Source organism: Nicotiana tabacum, chromosome 5, assembly GCF_000715075.1.
Source record: "Nicotiana tabacum cultivar K326 chromosome 5, ASM71507v2, whole genome shotgun sequence".
Taxonomy (NCBI): Eukaryota; Viridiplantae; Streptophyta; class Magnoliopsida; order Solanales; family Solanaceae; genus Nicotiana; species Nicotiana tabacum.
Window position 1 is genome coordinate 13,773,042 of NC_134084.1, and position 17,223 is coordinate 13,790,264.

Below are 17,223 nucleotides of genomic sequence, written 5' to 3' on the forward strand. Positions count from 1 at the left end.
TGCTGATACATTCATATGAACACCGCAGGGCCCTTATGAAGATTTTGAATGAGGCCCACGTTCCTGATAAGATCACGGTGAACCATTTGGAGAAGATTGCTGACAAGATTTTCGAAGCAAATAGGATCACTTTCTCGGATGACGAACTTCATCTGGAGGGTACAGAATACAACCGAGCTCTTTATCTCATAGTGAAGTGCGAGGATTTGGTGATCTCGAGGGTATTGGTTGATAACGGTTCTAGTGCAAATATTTGCCCACTCTATACTCTACAAAAGTTGAAAATCGGTACTGAAAGGATCCACAAGAACAGTATATGTGTTTGAGGTTTTGACGGAGGGGGAAATGATTCTGTTGGCAATATAATGCTCGAACTGACAATAAGGCCAGTTGAACTCACTATGGAATTGCAAGTGCTAGATGTAGCTGTCTCCTACAATTTGTGTTGGGCAGGCCGTGGATACATGCTGCTAAGGCAGTCCCGTCTTCTCTGCACCAAATGGTGAAGTTCGAATGGGACATGCAGGAAATAGTTGTGCATGATGACGAGGACTTATCAGCTTGTAATGACACAATTGTTCCGTTTATTGAGGCTAAAGACAATAAGGGACCATGGGTCTATCAAACTTTCAAAATAGTATCTATTGAGAAGGTTCCTGAAGGAAAATGCATTCCAGGTCCTAAGTTGCCCTCCACGTCTATCATGGTAGCAAATGAAATGTTGAAGAATGGTTTTATGTCGGGTAAGGGATTGGGCTCATCTCTGCGAGGTATTGTGCATCCAGTGTGCCCCAGTGGAAATTATGGTATATTTGGTTTGGGATTCATGCCCATAGAGAAGGACATGAAAAGGGTTAAAAATCTAAAACATAAGGTATGGTCGCTCCCCAAACCTATCCCACACATCTCTAAGTCTTTTGTCGATCCAGGGGCCGAAAAACCTCCAACCTCATCAGTGCCAAAACCTATGGTTGATGTTAATGAAGAGCTGATCAAGAGGTTCTAGAGTCTGTTCGATGAGGTTAATATGGTAGAAGTTGATGAAGGTTCTAGTAAAGCATATGCGCAGTTCGTTGGGCCAAATATGAAGCTTAGCAATTGGGAAGCTACTACTCTCCCCACCAGGAAGGAGTTTTGGTAGTTTGCTTTGTTTTCCTTTTTGTTATCTAGGTTATTCTAGGGTTGTAATCCATATTTTTAGTTTTTGCTTGTTTTGATGTTCAAACCCTTCTATCCTGTTATTTTCATTGAAATGCAATTTCCCGTTTTCCGTTATTCCTAATAGTATTTTATTTAATTTTTCTTTTGTACAGTTCTTTTTATGCTGGTTGCAATGACATGACATGCATGAGGAATTTTCAGCCAAGTCTTAAAAGCCAATCTAATTCTAAAATAATAATCCAAGAAGTAGAGTATGATGATGAAACATAATATGATAAAGAAGCAGCATTTGAGGAAATCAGTAAAGAGATTAAAAAATTTGAAGAAAAACCAAAGCCTAATTTGAATGAAACTGAAACAATCAATTTAGGAGACCGGGAAAATGTTAGGGAAACCAAGATAAGTGTGTACCTGGAACCACAAGTTAAGGAAGAAATAATCAAAACATTGTTTGAGTACAAAGATGTCTTTGCATGGTCGTATAACGATATGTCAGGCTTGAGCACTAATTTGGTAGTTCATAAATTGCCAACTGATCCAAAATTCCCTCCTGTCAAGCAAAAGTTAAGAAAGTTCAAGACTGACATGGGTGTGAAGATCAAAGAAGAAATCACAAAGCAGCTTGATGCAAAGGTCATTCGGGTCACTTGATATCCCACTTGGCTAGCTAATGTTGTGCCAGTACCAAAGAAAGATGGTAAGACCAGAGTATGTGTTGATTACCGTGATCTTAACAAAGCGAGCCCAAAGGATGATTTTCCATTGCTGAACATTCACATTCTGATCGATAATTGTGCCAAGCATGAAATTGGGTTTGTTGCGAATTGCTACGCGGGATATCTCCAGATCTTGATAGATGAGGAAGATGCAGAAAAGACAGTGTTCATCACACCATGGGGAACATATTGCTACCGGGTAATGCCATTTGGTTTGAATAATGCTGGGGCAACTTACATGAGGATGATGACTACCATATTTCACGACATGATACACAAGGAGATTGAGGTTTATATAGATGATGTGATCATAAAGTCAAAGAAGCAGTCGGACCATGTTAAGTATTTAAGGAAGTTTTTCCAAAGGCTCCGCATGTATAACCTCAAGATCAATCCAGCAAAATGTGCATTTGGTGTCCCGTCTAGGAAACTGCTGGGATTCGTGGTCAGTCGACGCGGTATTGAGTTGGATTCATCGAAGATCAAAGCCATTCAAGAGCTACCACCGCCCAAGAACAAAACAAAGGTGATGAGACTGCTTGGAATGTTGAATTATATCAGTAGGTTTATTTCTTAGCTCACGACAACCTGTGAGCCCATCTTTAAGCTGTTGAAGAAGAATGTTGAATTCAAGTGAACTGACAAGTGTCAAGAAGCATTTGATAAGATTAAGAGGTACCTGTCGAACCCACCTATGTTGGTCCCACCAGAGCCTAGGAGACCTTTAATTCTCTATTTGACAGTCCTGGAAAATTCTTTTGGATGTGTATTGGGTCAACATGACATCATGGGAAAGAAGGAGCAAGTAATCTATTATCTCAATAAGAAGTTCACTCCCAATGAGGTTAAGTATACTCTTCTCGAGAGGACATGTTGCGCCCTGACTTAGGTGGCACAAAAGTTGAAGCATTATCTTCCGTCCTACACTACATACCTCATTTCTCGCATGGATCCTCTAAAGTATATCTTTCAGAAGCCTGTGCCCACAGGAAGGTTTGCAAAGTGGCAGATTTTACTCACAGAGTTTGACATCATCTATGTGACTCGGACCGCGATGAAAACCCAAGCCTTGGCCGACCACTTGGCCGAGAACCTGGTGGATGAAGAATATGAGCCACTAAAAACTTATTTTCCCGATGAAGAAGTCATGTATGTTGACGAGGTTGACCATGATGAAAATCTAGGTTGGAAACTCTTCTTTGATGGAGCTGCTAACATGAAAGGTGCCGAAATAAGGGATGTACTCATTTCTGAAATAGGGCAACATTACCCTATAACAGCCCAACTTCGATTTTATTGCATCGATAACATGGCTGAGTATGAAGCATGCATTTTAGTTTTGAGGTTAGTTGTAGACATGGGAGTCCAGGAAATACTGGTTCTGGAAGATTCAGATTTGTTGGTTCACCAAATCCAAGAAGAATGGGAGACTCGGGACTTGAAGCTCATACCGTACCGACAATGTTTGCATGATCTTTGTCAATAATTCAGGTTAGTAGAATTCAGACATATTCCCAAGGTTCATAATGAGATTGCTGATGCCTTATGTCAATCCGGACAAGGCTTATGTCAAACAAGGCTTATGTCGATCCCGTGCATATCCAAGTTGGTGATCAACATGCTTACTGTAATATGGTTGAAGAGGAAATTGATGGTGAACCTTGGTTCCATGATATCAAGGAATACATCAAGTCAGGGGTATATCCAGTACATGCCACAGGTGATCAAAAGAGAACCATTCGACGTTTGGCTAGTGGTTTTTTCTTAAGTGGGGGAATCTTCTATAAGAGGACTCCAGATCTAGGACTACTAAGGTGCATAGATGCTAAAGAAGCTTCGACTATCATGGCCGAATTACATTCAGGAGTTTGCGGGCCACATATGCATGGGTATGTCTTAGCAAAGAAGATACTTTGAGCAGGTTACTATTGGCTTACCATGGAACAAGATTGCATAAGCTTTGTTCGCAAATGTCATCAATGCTAGGTGCACGGTGATTTGATTCATTCCCCGCCATATGAGTTGCATACAATGTCTGCACCTTGGCCATTTATTGCTTGGGGCACAAATGTCATAGGGCCAATTGAGCCGGCAGCATCAAATGGGCACAAGTTTATTCTGGTGGCCATTGACTACTTTACAAAGTGGATCAAAGTTGTAACTTTCAAGTTCGTGACCAAGAAAGTAGTGGTGGATTTTGTTCATTCAAATATCATTTGTTGGTTCGAAATTCCCAAAGTAATCATCACAGACAATGCTGCTAATCTCAACAGCCATTTGATGAAAGAGGTATGCGAACAATTCAAGATTATGCATCGAAACTCCACTTCGTACCGTCCCAAGGTGAATGGAGCTGTTGAGGCTGTTAACAAGAACATAAAGAAGATACTTCATAAGATAGTGCAAGGTTCTAGGTAATGGCATGAAAAGTTGTCTTTTGCCTTACTAGGTTATCACACTACTATTCGCACTCCAGTATGTGCAATTCCTTATTTGTTGGTATATAGAACTGAGGCAGTTACACCTGCGGAAGTTGAAATTCCATCCTTTCGGATCGTTGTAGAAGCTGAAATTGATGATGATGAGTGGGTCAAAACCCGGCTAGAGCAGTTGAGTTTGATTGATGAGAAAAGATTGGCTGCAATATGTCATGGTCAATTGTATCAGAAGAGAATGGCAAGAGCATACAACAAGAAGGTGCATCCTCGAAAATTCGAAGTGGGCCAACTGATATTGAAACGCATCCTTCCACATCAGGCTGATGCTAAAGACAAGTTTCCCCCAAACTGGCAAGGGCCGTTCATGGTGACAAGAGTGTTGCCCAATGATGATTTGTATTTAACAGATATAGAAGGCAAATGTGTAGATATGACTATCAATTCTGATGCTGCCAAGAGAGACTATGTATGAATTCTTTGCTTATCTTCAATTGCATTTTGTACTTCGCATATTTAAAGTTGAAATGACGAAGGCATTTTGTTTCACTACCCAAACAATTTCATCCTTTGCTACCCATTTTGAGCCTTATTTATATTCTTTCTTACCCCTTTTTTGGAATCAGAAGCAGAATTAGAGAATGAAAAAAAATGAAAAAATGAAAAATAAAAATGAAAAAAAGAAGGAAAAAGAAAAGAAAAGAAAAAAAATGAAAAAAGAAAAAAAGAAAAGCAACAAAAACAAACAACTTTCTTTTGAACTACGTTCGACCTGATTCCTTTTAAGGATACGTAGGCAGTCTTACACGGTTCGGTCCCATCAAAATAAAAATCCAAAATTCCCCAGACCCAAAAAAACTAGGGCAGAAGGTTTGGTTTTGCAAAAGATCTGATTTCAAAAGTTGTAATTTTGAACCCTTTTCATCTTAAATTATTTTTAGCCTTCATGCCACCCTTTCTTTCTAGCCTTGTCCAAAAGCCTACATTACCGTCCAAAGAAAGACCTTTCGATTAATCTTGAAGGATTCCAAGTCAAGCGAGATAGAGGTATGATTTACATCATGGGTAACACTTTGTTCATCGGCATAAAGGAAAAATGAATAAAATGAGAGAGCCTTATTGGTGAAAACCCTCACGGGCACCGTTACGACGGTGAGCTGAGAGAAAATTTAAATCAGAGAGTCTTATTGGTGAAAACCCTCACGGGCACCGTAAGGAGACGGTGATATGAGAGAAAAATTAAAATGAGAAAGTCTTATTGGTGAAAACCCTTGCGAGTACCATAAGGCGATGGTAATTTGAGAGATGAACAAATAAGAGAGGTTTGTTGGTGAAAACCTTTCGGGGCTCTACAAGTCGAATGAGGCTCGTGACTTTTTTCAGGAATCCACTAGGCATTGTGCCTAGGGTTTATTTTCATATATATAATATAAAGTACAACATTGGAGGGGGACATAAAACCTAACCTCTAGAAATAAGATGAAAGGGCATTTGTTTGTCCAACATTGACATCCAAATGACACCTGTATGATGTGACGGGTTAGACCTAACATGAGGATACAATTATCAACCCCTAAGTGGTAGGTAATAAGATATACAAAATCAAGCTGAGAATAACCTAGGTCAACTATACAGACTAGCATAAGTAAACCTAAATCTATTCCAAAAAAGTTGGAAAGGTTCTTCCATATACAACAAGTTCTACATCTATACATGTAGAAATTTCCTAACAAGAATGATGCCTGATCAAGATCCTTGGTAGGGGCTATCTTCCACTTTGCTTTAGCATTGTATACAAAGAAAGCCAAGTGGAAGATAACTGTCAAAAAGGCTCCAAGAGTGGATGCACTAGGCTGCTGCTGTCTGCTGATTCTGACAGAAAAGAGTGAGCAAAATGGTGGCTCAGGTCTTGCTTCAGTTGTCCAGTTGATAAATTTTGAACTAGGCAGAGTGTGTTGGACAAGGAGGCTCATGACTTTACAGAGAAATTGGATCATTGAAGCCCGGTTTTAAAATATGAAGACATGACATGAACTTAATATATGATTGATTGGACAGATTAGGCTGATCAATCCGAAATTCATGTCATGATCATTGCAGTCATCCGCTTCACTCAGATAAACCTTCTTTTTCCCATTTTTCTTTACATAGTCATCTTTGTTCAAAATTTTCCTTTGCTCCTTTTTACCAAAAATCACTTCACTATGCTCTTTGAGTCTGTCTTTATGTGTCTCTTTCAAGTTAACACTTGGTTAACAAGCACGAAAGGATCCCAAAGCCTACTACCAGCTTTTAAATTACACAAAGCAGAGTTTGGCCAAGCACATCACAAGTGACATGATTCAGAATGAGCAGTATGGTGATAACTGAAGTTCAGGCGGTAAGGTGATTCTTGAATTTTGAGAAAATACAAAGATCCAACAACTTTCAAAATAAAAACACAATACAACAAGTGAGTGTAAGAGATTCAGGTCATTTAGATGTTTTGTGGTCCAGTTTTGATCAAAAGGTCAAACAGTCCCTTGATGGCCCGAAGCAGCTAATCAGAATGAAGCATGGCGGTGGTAGAAGTGGGTACTCAACAATGATGCCACAAACTAACCACCACATTTTCAAATTAATAAGATTTTATTTGTCTGAAACAGGGGCAAGAAAAGTTGTTCGATCTGTAGAATGATGGGATTTAATTTTAAATTTTCAGGACCCTCCTGAAAAATGGGATTTAACTAACACTCACAAATGTTTCCGGTACAAACTAGGGCAGAAGATTTTCCTTGTTTTGTCTATTTTTCTATAATTGCAGGGGCCCACCTGGAGAACGAGGGAATTCATTTTAAGGTTCAAGCAAGTCACAAGGCCCACCTGGAGAACTAGGGAATTCATTTCAAGTTTAAAGCAAGTCACAGGCGTCCGCCTGGAGAACTAGGAAATTCATTCCAAGTTTCAAGCAAGTCGCAGGCGCCCACCTGGAGAACGAGAGAATTCATTACAAGTTTCAAGCAAGCTGTAGGTACCCACCTAGAGAATGAGGGAATTCATTTCAAGTTTAAAGCAAGTCGTAGGCGCCCACCTAGAAAACGAGGGAATTCATTTCAAGTTTCAAGCTTTAACAGCAGGCGCCCACCTAGAGAACGGGGGAATCCATTTCAAGTTTGAAGTCGGTCGTAGGTGCCCACCTGGAGAACGAGGGAAGTCATTTCAAGTTTCAAGTTGCAACAGGCGCCCACCTGGAGAACGAGGGAATTCATTTCAGTTTTAAATCAGTGGCAGGCGCCACCTGAAAAAACGAGGGAATTAATTTCAGAGTTACTTTCAATTCTCAAATTCAAGAGGCATCAGGAACCCGCCTATAGAACAGGGTCAACTTTAATTTCCAAGTTCAAGTCAGAGAAGCATCAAGAGCCCGCCTAAAGAACAGAGTCCATTTTTCAGTTTCATGTTGAAAGATCAAGTAGAAATTCTAAGAAGATTCAGGACAAGAAGTAGATAGGATCTTGTATTTTCTTTTATTTTTGCTGTAATTTTTTCTTTTATTTTAATGTAATGGCAAGAACCACAGACCGGAACCTCGACAACACTTCACTCGTCTCTCCACCTCGGTACACTTTATCTCTTTTCTCACTCTGAACTACACGTGGCCTGATTCCTTTATAGCCAAGGATATGTAGGCAACTCAGATACCATGGCTCGGTCACATTCTCTTTTCTTTTAGTTTTTGCCTCTCTAAATAAGGGTCGAGTCAAAAACATGTCTTGTTATTCTTTATCTGGAAACACTTCATGCTTCCAGTCAAAGAGGGACAGCTATAGACATGTAATTTTTTACCCGCACATTAGAATTACCTTTAATAGTCCTAGTATTTTTAGAATATTTATTTGAGTTTAGTTCTATAGGATTTCACTTTATTATTATTTTTAATCCTATTTTTAAGGCACAAAAATAATTTCATGTTTTATCTTATTTCTATCTAGTTTAGGTTATTAGTATTTTTACAAGGACATTATTTTAATTCTCGCCATGATTCTAAGCTATTTTATTTACTTATATTGTAATATTGGAAACGACAAAATATTTCCATCTTTATCCAATTTGTTGTCATTTGATATTTGATATTTTGAATATTTAATTAGTGTTGATTAATTCCAAAAAAAGTAAGAAGGTTTTGTCTTATTTTCCTTGCCCAATTTTGACTAGAAGAGGCCCAATTTGGACAATTAGAAGCCATCGGACAGCCCACATCCCCTGACCCGTCACTGAACCCGCCAACCCGCCTTATTTTTAGCTTTAGATCTGAGCCGTCCAACCTCTTTTAATCAGTGATGCATTCTCTCACAATTCTTGTTTATTATCCTCTGATTTTTTAGTACGAGTGACTTACATTATTGTAGAATAAGAGTCGTGTTTAGATTGTTGAAATTGTATACCTGTCTGTGCTTCGCTCATTCTACTGTTAGATGATTGATCGTATACACTGATGCATTGGCTGCAGTTTTATAAACTCGTCCAGTTTTTTTGTTGAGTTTGAACATTGAAACAAGTTATTGGAACCTTCTCTAGTGACTAATCATTGATTCACGAGTCAGAACTGCATTAATCTTTTGAATATTCAAGGGTCGTATCTGAGTTCGAACCTGCTTGTTACGTTTTCGACTAAGATCTCGTTGTTGTAAGAAACATGAGTCCGTAATGTATTTCACTTGCGGTTTGGATTAGTGTCATGTCTTGGAAGTGTGCTAAAACTCATCATTTTAAAACCATCTCGTAGTCTTCTGTTCAATATTTGTTCGACGTTGCATCTCCAACCTTAAAAGCCACGCACTCGGTTCATGTTTGTTCATTCTTGTTGGTCTAACTGAGTTTTAGCACTAAGTGTTTTGGAGTTGTTCTTTGATGTTCTCTGTTTTCTGTCGCCTCTATTGGTCCCGTTTTAATGTTCCAAAAATACATTATGAATCCCTGCTGCTGAACTTTAATCGAGTCGAATATTGTTAAATGCAAGCTAACTAATAGTATTTACTTGATGCCTAGTGGCGTAATGGCCATGAAGCCATGTGTGAAGAGGATAGATGTTCCAATTTATCTGTTGGTCTCAATCGACTCGTCATTCGCCTAGTTAATTTATTGTGGTTATGAAGAGGGTATTTTAGCTCAAGCTTCTGAATGTTAGCATGAATTCAATTTATCAGACTCTCGAAGAAGTTTCTTTGCCATGGTTCATCTTAGTTCTGTAGCTTGCAATAATTTTGTTTAATTCTTTTATTAAAGCTCTGTTAGTGCTCATAGGTAATGCTTGTATATGGTAAAACATTCAGCTTGAAAGTTATCTTTGTTCCTTGTGTGAATCTTGAGTTAGAACTGCCCTGCTACGTAGATGTCTCACTCCGTATGCTGGTTTCTCTCCTGGAAATTATGTTTTTGCTTTGAGGATGAAAGTTGAAATTTGCGCAGTAAGAGTGCCTTTAAGCTTATATATCAATTGCTCTCCTCTCAATATGTTCATGACTAAAAAAGGATATTTTGTGCTAAGGAATAGTTGTTTTTCATGAATTTAATTACTTTATAAGTAAAGTAAATTTTTTGTAGAGGCTGGCATTAAAGGACAATAGGAAGCATAAGCGAGGGTGGGGACAATTAACAGAAAGCCATGGATCTTATCATACCTTGACCACTATTTTCTTAATTTTATTTTATTATATTTTCTCTGTTTCGTCTAGTTTTTATATTATTTTTTTGTGTTTTCTATGTGGAGTACTACCTTTGTGTGTAGATATTTGGAATGGATAATGTGAATGATTAATTGGACCATGGGAGTTAGGGGAAAGACTTGGTCCACTAGTGTTAATTTGCTTAGATATTTAGGAGTTGGGCTTGGTCTAAGTACATGAAAATGATAAGTTAGAAGAACATGACCCCGAGCTGAAGTTCTTTTTAGTTATTGTCTTATTCACTTATTCTCATTTTATTATTATTCGTTAGTAGCATGTTTAGGCCTACCGCACCCGGGTAGGCAATCTTTAGGATTTTTGTTTGATCCCATTTGAGAGGTCGACCCCTTTTAGTTTATATTCAGGGGAATGCCCCGTAGACTTTGTATGTATTTTATCCGGGGTATACCCCGTAGTGAATGTAATTGGAGGCCGTGATGAACCACGTGGAAGAAGTATGGTATATATTAGTATTTAGGAGTTTATTTTTCTCTTATGTTTTCTTTAATTAGGTTGGGATGACCTCGGGCCTCTTTTGCTTTTGCTATCTTTTTTTTGTTCTTTTTACCTCAGTTTGAATATTTTAAAAGGCAATAAGATCAAGTATGCAACCGTACTAGTAACGGAACTCGGGGAATGTCTAACACCTTCTCCCCGAGTCAAACGAACCCCCTTACCCGAATCTCTGGTGCAGACTTAGTTTTGGAGTTCAAAGTGTTTTAAAAAGAAAAGATCATTTTTAAACAAACGGTTACCTGGCACACCGAAATCAATGTCAGGTGGCGACTCTGAAAAACCTTTTTGAACACAATTCTTTGTCACTTTTCAAATTTGAAAACCCTTTTGAGCTTTACAAAATCTTTTTAATATTTTTAAAAGGGTTAGTGAGGTTTGTAAAAAAGGGGTGTAACAGCAAAAATTGGGGATTTAGCAAATTTGGAAATTTAGACCTCAATTTGGGGTCAGATTCCGAAACTAATTACATATTTGGGTTCGGAAATGAATGAGTGAATGGATTTTGGTCCTAACCTAGAGTTTTGACCAAGCGGACCCGGGGTCGGTTTTTGACTTTCTGGGAAAAATATTGGGAAACTTATAATTATGCATGGGAATTAATTTCTTTAGCGATAATTGATGTTATTAAGTTAATTTACTAGATACGAGTGGTTCGGAGATAGAAACTAGAGGAAAAGCGGTGATTGAGGCTTGAGTTTGGCCGTAAAATCGAGGTAAGTGTCGTGGCTAATCTTAGCTTGAGGGATTAGGAAATGTCGTCTATTTTCTATGTGTTTGGTTGTTAAGTACGATATATAGTTGAGGTGACGAGTACCTATATGTTGTTGTCGGGTCATAGCATGCGAGTGAGTCTTATTCTTCTGAATGTTGTATTCTTTATTCGTATTATTCATGCTTAAACTGGTTATTCTTCATGTTGAACAATTCTTATCGTGTTTTACTGGAATTGGATATTTGTTAAGTTTTGACTTGAAGTTGAGTTGACGTTGGGAAACTAAATATTGATATGGGGCTTATTATTAATAATTCTATTGCCCGGTTGTTATTGTTTTGTTATTTGGTGAGGAAGAGTGTAAAGCACGAAGAGTGATTCCGTGCCATTGCATATTTATTATCATGTGAGGAAGAGTGTAAAGCACGAAGGGTGATGCCGTGCCATTTTATATTCATTTCATTTGTTATGGATAGGAAGAGAGTAAAAGCATGAAGGGTGATGTAGTGTACTTGTTTTGCTGTGTTTCTTTACTGTTCTATTCTCATGATCTTTACTCCCTTCATCATGTTTTCCCCCCTCATGTTAATATGTGTTTAATTTCTATTATTTGTTATTATGCATGTATATTGCTTAACTGCACATGTTTATATATGTGTCTTGTCCTAGCCTCGTCACTACTTCGTCGAGGTTAGGTCGGCACTTACCAGTACATGGAGTCGGTTGTACTGATACTACACTCTACACTTTCTGTACAGTTTTCGGTACTGGACCGTGTTGATCAAGGTTGGGTTGTTGCCTTTAGTCCAACAGGAGACCCAAGTTAGATCTGCTAGCGTTCGCAGACCCTGGAGTCCCTTCCAGTTATCCTAGTTTTCTTTTAATTCGCGAACAGTTGTATTTTCTTTCAGCCAGTATTTGTATTGACTCTTAGAAGTTCGTGGATTGTGACACCAGATTTTGGGTAGTCATGTATTAATACTTGGATTATTATGAATTTCCGCACTTATTTACTCTGTTTTGGTTTAATTATTGTTATTTACTGATTTGGATAGTGGTTGGCATAGTAATTTTTTATTTGTTGGCTTTCCTAGCATTCTGAAAAGTTAGGCGCCATCACGATCCCGATGGTGGGAAATCTGGGTTATGACAAGTTGGTATCAGAGCACTAGGTTGCCTAGGTCTTACAATCCACTAACAAGCTAGGTAGAGTCTGAGGGATCGGTATGGAGACGTCCGTGCTTATCCCCAGAGGCTACAGAGTTTAGGAACAATTTCAGTTCTATTATTCTCTGATGTGCGATTTTGATCTCTCAATGCTAATTCAACTCTCTACACTTGTTCCTTCGCAGATCGCAAGAACATGTACCGCTTCATCAGCTGATCAGCAGCCCGAGCCCCCAGTGGCAACTCCTATGAGGTGTAGAGGATGAGGCCGAGGCCGTGCTAGAGGCCGAGGTAGGGCAGGGCTCAGCCCAGAGCTCGAGCAGCAGCACTAGCGGCGGAGCCTCTGGCCCAGACCGTTCCAGCAGGGCCAACTCTGGTTCTAGAAGGGTTCATAGCAACCCCAGTGCTTCAGGATGCTTTGGTCCATATAGTGGGCCTTATGGAGAGTGTTACTCAGGCTGGCACATTCCTTGTAGCACCAGTCGTCTATCGGGCTGGGGGAGGAGCACAGACTCCCGCTACTCACACTCTGGAGCAGATCGATCCTTAGTTTCAGACTCCAGCAGCTCAGCCAGTTGGGGTACTTCCACCGGGAGTTGTAGCACAGACCGGTGATGGATCAACTATGTCTTCTTATGCTTTGTGGAGGTTGGATAGGTTTACCAAGCTTTTCACCACTACATATGGCAGTACATCTTCAGAGGATCCCCAGGACTATCTGGACAGTTGTCACGAGGTATTACGGAACATGAGGATAGTGGAGACCAATGGGTCGACTTTGCTGCTTTTTGTCTGTCTGGTTCCGCTAAGAAATGGTGGAGGGATTTTTGATTGGCCAGACCAGCCAGGTCGCCTGCTTTGACTTGGGACTAGTTCTCTCAGTTATTTCTCGAGAAGTTCCTTCCTGTTACTCTGAGAGAGGACTATCGCAGGTAGTTCAAGCATTTCCAGTAGGGTAGTATGTTCGTTACTCAGTACGAGACCCATTTTATTGATTTGGCCCATCATGATCTTCTTATACTCCCCACCGAGAGAGAGAAAGAGAGAGAGATAGAGTGAGGAGGTTTATTGAAGGACTCGCTCAGCCTATCAGATTGCAGATGGCTAAGGAGACATGGAGCGACATTTCTTTCCAGGATACGGCCAATGTGGCTAGACGAGTTGAGATTGTTTTAGCTCAGGGGAGTGGTCAGGGGTCTAATAAGAGGCCTCGTGACTCCGGTAGATTTAGTGGGGCCTTATTTGGAGGCCATGGTACTTTTGGCAGAGGCCATCCTCCTAAGCAATTTCATTCAGTACTTCAGACTTCTCATGGTGCTTCAGGTGGTCGTGGTCCTCATATGCAGTATTCTGATCAGCTAGCCTTCAGTGCACCACCAGCTCCTATCAGTGCACCTCCTCTCCAGAGTTTTCAAGGTGGTTACTCATGCCGCCAGGGTTAGTTTTAGGGTCTTTAGCTACAGCAACCGAAGTCTTATTATATTTGTGGTGATCTGAGGCAGAATTCTAGGTATTGTCCTCGAGCATCGAGCAATTCTCAGCCCCAGGGTTCTCGTGCCATGTTCTAAACACCGGGTGTTCAACTGCCCGCTCAACCAGCTAGAGGTAGGGGTCAAACAGCTAGAGGTGGAGGTCGAGGTATTAGAGGTAGAGGTTAGGCCACTAGAGGTAGAGGCCTACCAGTAGCAGGCGGTCCCATGGATGTAGTTTAGAGTGGTGAGGCCTAGCCCCGATGTTATGCTTTCCCAGCCAGGCCTGAGGCTGAGTCATTCGATGCTGTTATCACAGATACTATTTCAGTTTGAAGTAGAGATACTTCAGTTCTATTTGATCCAAGGTCTACATACTCCTATGTGTCGTCTTATTTTGCTTTATATTTGGTTGTGCCTCGTGATTCTTTGAGTGCTCCCGTGTATGTATCCACACCGGTAGGTGATTCTATTATTGTTGATTGTGTTTATCGCTTGTATGTGATTATTATAGGGGATCTTGAGACCAGCATAGACCTCCTACTTCTTGATATGATCGATTTTGATGTCATTTTGGGGATGGATTGGCTTTCACTTTATCATGCTATATTGGACTGTCACGCCAAGACCATGACCTTAAGCCTTCCCAAGGTTGCCCCGATTAGAGTGGAGAGGGACTCCTGGTCATACTATCAGTAGAGTTATTTCTTATATGAAGGCTCGGCGTATGGTCGAGAAGGGGTATTTGGCTTATTTCGCTTATGTTCATAATTCTAGTGCGGAGGTTCCTTCCATGGATATTGTACCAGTTGTTCCTGAGTTTCTAGAGGTATTTTCTGCAGACTTGTCGGGGATGCCACCCGATATGGACATTGACTTTTGCATTGATTTGGCTCCGGGCACTCATTCCATTTCTATTCCGCCATACCGCATGGCCCCGCCAAAGTTGAAAGAATTGAAGGAGCAGTTGCAAGATTTTCTTGATAAGGGCTTTATTAGACCTAGTGTTTTGCCCTGGGGTGCGCCAGTATTGTTTTTAAAAGAAGGATGGGTCGATGAGGATGTGCATAGGCTATCGGTAGTTGAACAAAGTCACTATCAAGAACAAGTATCCATTGCCGAGGATTGATGACATATTTGATCAACTTCAGGGTGCCAAGGTGTTTTCAAAGATTGATTTGAGGTCTGGAAACCATCAGTTGAGGATTAGGGCATCCGATGTCCCTAAGATAGCTTTTTGGATTCGGTATAGGCATTATGAATTTCTAGTGATGTCATTTGGGCTGACAAATGCCCCAACAATATTTATCGATTTGATGAACCGAGTGTTCAAGCCTTAGCTGGATTCCTTTATGAATGTTTTTATTGATGATATCTTGATCTACTCCCGCAGCCGAGAGAAGCATGAGCAGCACCTTCGGATCGTTCTTCATACTCTAAGAGACAGCTAGTTATATGCTAAGTTTTCAAAATGTGAGATTTGGTTGAGTTCAGTTTCTTTCTTGGGTCATGTTATATCAGCAGAGGGTATTCAAGTGGGTCCTAAGAAGATTGAGGTAGTCAAGGACTAGCCTAGACCCACATCAGCTATAGAAATCTAGAGTTTCTTGGGATTGATGGGTTATTACAGTCGGTTTGTGGAGGGGTTTTCATCTATAGCAGCCCCGATAACCAGGTTGACCTAGAAGGGTGCCCATATAGATGGTCAGACAAGTGTGAGGCGAGCTTTCAGAAGCTCATGATAGATGTGACTACGGCGCCAGTGTTAGTGTTGCCCATAGGTTTAGGGCCCTATACAGTATATTGTGATGTTTCTCGTATTGGACTTGGTGCGGTATTGATGTAGGGTGTTATTGCATATGTTTCGCGACAGTTGAAGATTCACGAGAAGAATTATCCAGTTCATGACTTGGAGCTAGCAGCCATTGTTCACGCGCTAAAGATTTGGAGGCACTATCTATATGGCGTGCCGTGTGAGGTGTTCACGGATCATAAGAGTTTGCAGTATTTGTTCAAAAAAAGGAGCTCAATTTGAGGCAAAGAAGGTGGTTGGAACTATTGAAAGACTATGATATCACCATCTTGTATTATCACGGGAAGGCCAATGTGGTGGCTGATGCTTTGAGTAGGAAGTCAGCTAGTATGGGCAGTCTTGCGTATATTCTAGTCAGTGAGTGACCGCTTGAATTAGATGTTCAGGCCTTGGCCAATCAGTTCGTGAAGTTGGATGTTTCTGAGCCCAGCCGTGTTTTAGCCTGCACAGTTGATGACCCACATTTACTTGTCCTTAGGGACACAGTGCAACACGGTGATGCCAAGCATGTTACGGTTGGAGATGATAGAGTTTTGAGGATGCAAGGTCGTGTTTGTGTGCCTAATGTGGATGGACTTCGTGAGTTGATTTTAGAGAAGTCCTATAGTTCAGTATTCTATTCACCTGGGCACCGCTAAGATGTATCAGGACTTGCGGCAGTATTATTGGTGGAGGAGGATGAAGAAGGATATTATTGCATATGTAGCTCGGTGTTTAAATTGTCAGCAAGTAAAGTACGAGCATCAGAGATTTGGTGGATTACTTCAGAAGATAGAGATTCTTGAGAGGAAGTAGGAGCGTATCACTATGGATTTCGTTGTTGGGCTCCCATGAACTCAGAGAAAGTTTGACGTAGTTTGGGTTATTATGGATAGGCTGACTAAGTCAGCGTATTTCATTCTTATGGCAATTTCCTATTCCTCAAAGCGGTTGGCAGAGATTTATATTCGGGAGATCGTTCGTCTTCATGTTGTGCCGGTGTCTATCATTTCTTATTGAGGTACGCAGTTTACCTCGCATTTCTGGAGGGTAGTAAAGTGTGAGTTGGGTATGCGGGTCGAGTTAAGAACAACATTTCATCCTCAGATGGACAGATAGTCTGAGCATACAATTCAAATCTTGGAGGATATGCTCCGCGCATGTGTTATTGTCTTTGCAGGTTCTTGGGATTAGTTCTTGCCATTAGCAGAGTTTGCCTACAACAACAGTTATCAGTCGAGCATCCAGATGGCTCCCTATAAGGCACTATATGGTAGACGGTGTTGATCTCTGGTTGGGTTTGGGCCGGGGAGGCTTGGTTATTGGGTACAGATTCAGTACAGAATGCCTTGGATAAGGTTAAGATCATTCAGGATAGACTTCGTACTTCTCAGTCCAGGAAAAAGAGTTATCCCGATCGTAAGGTTCGTGATATGGCATTCATGGTCGGAGAGAGAGTGTTGCTTCGGGTGCCACCCATGAAAGGTGTGATGCAGTTTGGGAAGAAGGGCAAGTTAAGCCCTAGGTTTATCGGCCCTTTTGAGATCCTT